This window comes from Hippoglossus hippoglossus, chromosome 18 (assembly GCF_009819705.1).
Source record: "Hippoglossus hippoglossus isolate fHipHip1 chromosome 18, fHipHip1.pri, whole genome shotgun sequence".
Taxonomy (NCBI): domain Eukaryota; kingdom Metazoa; phylum Chordata; class Actinopteri; order Pleuronectiformes; family Pleuronectidae; genus Hippoglossus; species Hippoglossus hippoglossus.
The window spans coordinates 7,535,010-7,542,261 of record NC_047168.1 but is presented as its reverse complement, the minus strand read 5'-3'; positions in this window follow the sequence as shown (position 1 = coordinate 7,542,261).

Sequence of the window (7,252 nt, the reverse complement as noted above, 5' to 3'; positions counted from 1 at the left end):
ACAATTTAGGCCATCAGAGTTAATTGCAGTAGGTGATAGACAGTATGGTGATAAATGGCAATACTATAGTATTGTCACCGATTTTCATTTCTATTTATTATGTCTATTATTCATGTTTCAGTAATATTTGGAAACTAGACTGTAACTAACAGGATTTATGGATGGGTTACATATAAGATAAAGAAATGAATATATTATTCTTACCTGCTCTGGGTCTGTAGGAGCAAATGGATTGTAACAGATGTTTGATATACCTTTTCCTCTTGCCAACAAGTGAATGCAGCTCCTGTTTAGTGAAGTGTTTTTCTGCTTCAAAATGCCTTTGGTACAGTTCATAGGGAGTGGAAAGGTGCAAGGTGTAGTTAAGATTTAGATCAAAGGCGTTCCTTTACCTTCCCTTTTTCCTTTACTTGGGAGCCACCTTGATGTCATAGATTTCTGACTGTTATACTGATTGATGCAGTATATAATTGATAATTGATTCTTTTTTGGGAGAAGCAGATCCAGTACTCAAATTGGCTTAAAGTAATATATACAATACGGCAAAGGATTCATAAACTGTCTCAAGGTCATGGCAAATAATCAGTCAGGGTACCACAATAGAACTGCTGCCTTTTTTTCTTTACTTACACATATACAAAAGACAGTTAAGACAATCACATCTAGACCACTGCAGGGTAACAGGATGCTGCTGCTGGTTAAAAAAAAATCTACCCATTCCCAATCACTGAAGCCTAACTTGGAAAAAACAGCAGCATGACAAAGATGCAACTTGATGTGCCACACCCTACCCCATCATCACGTGTCATTAAGTAAAATGTCTGCCTCGCATCTGAATTCAACATGAACTTTAAACATAACCCTCAGCAAAATGCTGTTTTTGGATAGATAGCATGTTAAACTTGAAACAGAGTTTCCTTGTGTCACATTCATCACACTGTTTTCGTGTCTTATTGATTCAAGTAACTAGTAGCTAATGATAAAACAAACCAGACTACCCACCATGTTTAATCAGCCAGGTGCCGGCTGATTAATGTTAGCAGGTGGCTAACGACCTAGCTAGTATACGTAGCTGTCCCTCCTGGCTATCCTTTGCGAGTAAAAATCAGCAAGGCACAAAACCTGTTGCTTTATAACTTTTGAAGTTGCAAGTGCAGTGAAGCCCTCCTGTATCCCTCTCACTCTATTTCTATATTTCTTTCTCTTTCTATCCCCCTCTGTCTTTTTGGATATCAAATTCAAATTTAAATTAACTTTATTGGCAAACACGATCATGAGCAACCTAATAACGCTATGTATATCTATTTGCTACAGACCGAGCGGTTACTGCGCAGTGTTACTGCTCTTGTGTTGTCACTGATGCTAACGTGTGCATTCTCACAGGCTGAGAGGAGACACTGCTGGGACCTGAGGAGGGAGCCTTTACATATCAATGGCAGTTTCTCTTGACACCGGAAGGGTCTCTACGATTTACATATCAGTGGCAGTTTCTGTTGACCCTGGGCCTCTACGAGCTACCGCTACCAAGATTTAAGCCTGCACTTACTGCATTTCTATTGGCTGATTGTGCTACGGCGCGCTCTTCCCAGGATAACCGCTGAAACACAGCTCAGGAGAACTAACTGCGACTCCTCTTCAGAGTCGAGCAGGGAAACTCCTGTTAAGTTCATTGATTTAAACTGGTTTACGAGTGTCAGAGTTGAGATGAATAAACTTAACGACAGATAGCCAGATCATTATTAGGTTCTTTAGGTCAACAATTCATTTCAAAGAATGTGTTGGGAACAAGGATTGTGAACAATGTTTGGTTTCAGTTGCAGAAAGTACAACAGGAATGTTAAATTCAGCCTAACCAAAACCTTTATTCTTAACCTTAAAACACATATTCCACTTAAGATTTAATGATTTGCATTATGGGCACTTACTTATTGTCCCCATGAGGAAGACAAGTCCCCCTAATAACATTGTTTTAACAGATTTAGTTCCCATCAACATGAGAAATATCTGAGCACAAATAACACATGCACACAGTCTTTGTATCTTTACACACAGTATAAAATGTAGACTTAAATTAGATTTTTCCCCCAGTCATTTTATTTGCAAAACATACAGAATATATAGACAATCAATTTTAGAATAAAATATCAATATAATAAAACATGACTCAAATGAAATTAAATATCACAATACAAAAACAAACAAGCCAAATTGATGAAAATCTAAATGTAATTACTGTTACATCACACACTTCTCTCTCAAAAAATACTTTAACTCAATGGCTATTTATGATTGTTTTTGCTATTACCCATGTTTCTTTCATAATTTTCGTTTGTCTTTACTTTTAAATGATGTTGTATTATTGTATCTGCTGTCTTTATGTTTTGCATTACATCATTTGCTGTCCCACCACATTTAGAAAGGTTAATTCTATTCCACTCAAAATAATTTGGACATGTGAAGTTAAATCACAGTTGCATATGTGTAATGAACACATGTATATAAAGTATATCTTGTAAAAGTTTCAGATTGTGTAGATAACATAAGATAATCATTTATTAGTCCCACAGTAGAATTGTATTGAAAGATCTGTCTTTGACATAATAATAACATCAATAATAATTAAAATTACTCCAGAATACGTACATTTTCACCACTTTGGTAACAAGTTTTGTGACTGTTACACAATGGGTAACAGCAAATTTATTTAGAAAAGCAAAAGATACAGATTTTCCTGTGCTAACAAACTCTTAAATCGAGTTCTTTCGCTTCAGTCCTTATTGGAGTTAAAAAATAAAGTCAGTTCCTCTGTGAGGTTCTGATTGTGAGTTCTCTAAGTCTCGTAAGATACGAAAAGCATATGAGATGTTAGTTTCCTTGTTGTTTTCAGAAGTTTTATTTTTCGTAGCCTTTTTCTTTTTTCCGGGGGGCGTAAATGCCCACTTCGGTAGTTTAGGCAGCAACCAGATTATAATTTTTACTGCTATTAGTACACCTATAAGAGCTGCTACTGCGATCGCTAACTTCCATACTATTCCCACTACGAAATCCTATGTTGTATTTTTCCACATCATGGGAGCAATGTCCACCTTTCCAAATACATCTTTATTTGGTATAAGGTAACCTGTACCATTTCCAGTGTTACTCCAAAGCAGCCTTCTAACACCTAAAACTGATTCTTCAAAATACTTCAGCTGTCTACTTTGTTTCTGTAGATCCGCTGCATAGTTGTACATATGGTACCAATCGCCTGGGTTGTAATGGGACCTTGCTGTCTCATAGTATCCGTATCGCAATTCTTTTATTTTATTTGGAGTACTGTACAGTTCGTGAGGGAGCTTGTCTTGAGAGTTTATTCCTAACTTATATACTAATACTTCTCCTGAGGCGGCAACGGTTCCTCCTCCTTTCAGTTTATTGTGAGTTTATTTCTTGTAAGCTGGTGAACATTACGTTTACGAAATTGTTGGGACAATTTCCCTGTCTTGGCATACCTGGACATTGCCATTTTGAAGGCTTATTATCATTTACTCAAAATTTTGGCAGATTTTTATTCCCAGATTCCTCCTGGAAGAGAAGGGAGAGGTTATTCGGTTTCTAGCCCTCCTCAGGACCACTTGTCCTGTGTCCGTGAGGTATAGGAATTGAACATTGTTGGTTTACACAGTTTTACGAATTTGAGAAGGATGAACAGTTGGATGTAGTAAATAGCAGGATGAGATGATAGCAGCAGTTGTAGTATGATACAAGTATTTAGAGTAAGAACTTGTGAAATTACTGCAGAGGTGAATGTACTGTAGGAACCTGATGTCTCTGCTGGTTCAGGGTTTTTCTGGTAAATTAATTACACATGTATGTAAACGTGTTTTCTCTCAGGTCAGTTTCCTGAGAGTTGATTGTGTGTTTTGGTTAAAAGAAGAAAGTAGATCTCAGCTCGGACCCCAGTGTCATGGGGGTGAATAAAGGAAGGTGATGTGGCTACATTGAGAAAACACCGGGAACAGGAACATCTTCTTCTACAATATTAAACTAAGTGGTGATAATTAAACCAAACCAGCTCCCATGATGCTCAGCGACTGTTGATAAAAGCTCATCAGGAGATGAAGTCACTTACATTTGACCAGCTCATAGTTGTAGGTCTGAAGAGCAGCAGCTGGTTACAGAAAAAATCAAACTTGCACATATGCATTTTAGCCAAAATGCATGGTCTTGACTGCTGTCCTCACAATATCACAAAGACAAGGATGTGTTTGTGTATGAGTGTGTGTTGAGGTAGTACCATACCCCTGCCACTAGGGGCCGGTACTGAGTTACCTCGCCTAAGCACACCTAAGCACACCTAAGCACAAAATGTTTGTTTTTGTTGATTGTGGGGTTAACCCTGAAAATCATACAGGGCATTATCCTGACCTTCTTTTCACTGAATTTGAAGTAATTTTCCTGGGGTCCAGGTTTTTGGTACCCACAAAAATGTTGGACCCCACCCTGTGATTGTGCTATCGGGTTCCAGACCCCACAATGTAATAAAGACACACACACGCACATCTGTTTGACAGATGACTTGAACCACAGTTAATGAGTTAAAACGTCTGATTGTTCTTTGTTTGAACTGGAGCTTTCAAGATGTGCATATACACATTAGAGCAACATTTTTTTTTGGAACTTATTTTTTATTCAACACATATGACATCTTTGGGGCCTCTGGCGGCAAAGATGGCTTTGGGGCCTCTGGTGGCAAATGTCGCTTTGGGGCCGTTGGTGGGTCTTCCATCAGCAGTGGTACGAGATATTCCTGAAACATATTCTCATGAATTAAACTTTAAATTTTTCCTTTATTAAGGAAACATGGCTTTGGGGCCTTTGGCGGCAAATATGGCTTTTGGGCCTTTGGTGGGTCTTTTATCCGTTTGCAGGGGATATGGTAATTCCTGCAACATATGTATTCTCATGAATTAAACTTTTAATTTTTGCTTCAGAAATCATAGATATCTTAGCTTTACATTATCTGATTTATTTTCCATTAGTTACACAGGGATTCATAACATGTCATACCCCATTATCTCCCCATACACAATACCTTCATGAACATATATGGTGACAGAAAGAACTTACCTAAAAGTGGTCATTGGTAAGTATTTTGTCTTGCTGAGTGAATGGTAGGGGTCTCTCTTTGTTGTGGTTGAGACGATAGTCTTATAGCAGCTTGGAGGGCGGAAGTTCTCTCTGTACTCTGTGGTCATAGGGGACCCTCTCGGGGCTCTCTGAGAGCCGGACTGCCTCCTAGATATCAGGTGCACAGAGTGGATACTATATAAGTTATATAGTTCGAACTGAATTTTAGCAACAAGGCCATTCAGAATGTTTTGCACAAGACATACAAAGCTCATGTTGAAAATGTATAATGCAACATGTGCTGTATTTAAGTCTGTATAACTTTTTATCAACATTCATATCATTGGATAACCTAATGTTTAAGCATCATGCAGGAGTAAGTTATTATTATTATTATTGAAAATAATGTCAAATTTAGCAGAGCATAAGCAGGTTTGTAACTATTGTTTTGTCCATACACAATCCCATGAAAAAGAATATGGAGATAAGGATCATCTCACCACATTGATGGGCTTTGTGGAACGTGGGTCGGCTGTGTAATGTTGGGCTGCCAGGCAGTTTTGGGTGGCACCCTTGATCGAATAAGCGGTGCAACAGACTTGTTCCAAAACGGCATCATCTTCCAGAAAGTGAAAACAAAGGTATGTATTTGTGAAACATTTAAAGGTTGAGTGTGCAGAGTTAAGTGACATCTAGTGGTAAAGTTGCATGTTGCAGCTGAATACCACTCATCTCAGCCCCCCCTTCCAAACATGAAAGACAACCTGTGGTAGCCTTCAGTTGTCATAAAAACTCAAAAGATGTTTAGATTGTCCAGTTTGGGCTACTGTAAAAAACATGGCGACTTCCGTAGAGAAGACCCGCTGCCAATGTAAATATAAAGTATTTAAAGGGCCCATTCTAGGGTAAAAAAATCAATTATATTAATAATACAATTTAGATCATTTCAAAATAGTGATGTAGTCATGTTTCAGTAATATTTGGAAACTAGACTGTAACTAACAGGATTTATGGATGGGTTACATATAAGATAAAGAAATGAATATATTATTCTTACCTGCTCTGGGTCTGTAGGAGCAAATGGATTGTAACAGATGTTTGATATACCTTTTCCTCTTGCCAACAAGTGAATGCAGCTCCTGTTTAGTGAAGTGTTTTTCTGCTTCAAAATGCCTTTGGTACAGTTCATAGGGAGTGGAAAGGTGCAAGGTGTCGTTAAGATTTAGATCAAATGCGTTCCTTTACCTTCCCTTTTTCCTTTACATGGGAGCCACCTTGATGTCATAGATTTCTGACTGCTATACTGATTGATGCAGTATATAATTGATAATTGATTTTTTGGGAGAAGCAGATCCAGTAGATGGCGGTAATGCACCTTGACGTTGGGATCCACCTGCCAGTAAACCGAACAAAGAAGTTTATAATTTTTCGTTTGCTCAACCAATTGTGCCTCAATTGTGATCAGTCTCCAACGATAAACATTAAATAACATGTTTATCTGTATTTGCAGCATATGTTGCATTTATTTGATTGTGTTTCAGGAACAACAGCAGCACTTTGGTCAACTCTGGTTGTTTTTAAATATGCTTTATAAATAAACTTAATTTGATTTGAGACTTAGAGCTCTAAGGATGTCTGATCTAATGAGTGGGCCACATGGCTTCCATAGTACTACCATACAAGCCAGCAGCCAGTCAGATTTACCTTTAAGCCTCAGTGTACTCTCACTTGGGCACCTTATGATGCTAAGACGCACAACTGAGGTTATATCCCTAACATCCGCTGGTGGCCTCCTGCTAACATTCATGGGTTCATGTTTTTTTACCAGGGCAAGAGAGACCGCAGACGCCATTGCTTTCCGTTTGTTTGTTTGCGAAAATGTCAAAATAAACCACACAAAACGTGACCCCAGCCTGGACAATGGAGTTATGCCCTGCGTAAGATTCACTACTCTGGTTTTTTGATTGTGAGTTTTTATCCTTTTGAATGAAGGAGGACTACTACTACTACAAAGCTTAGGATGCACTGACGCTACCCCATTGTCCAAAACAATTAAAAATGAGACCAGGAGCGGCCAATGAAAACCAGAGCTGCAAAACAAAACTTTTTTGTTCCTTGCTGCATTAAAAGGAGCCTGTCGTCT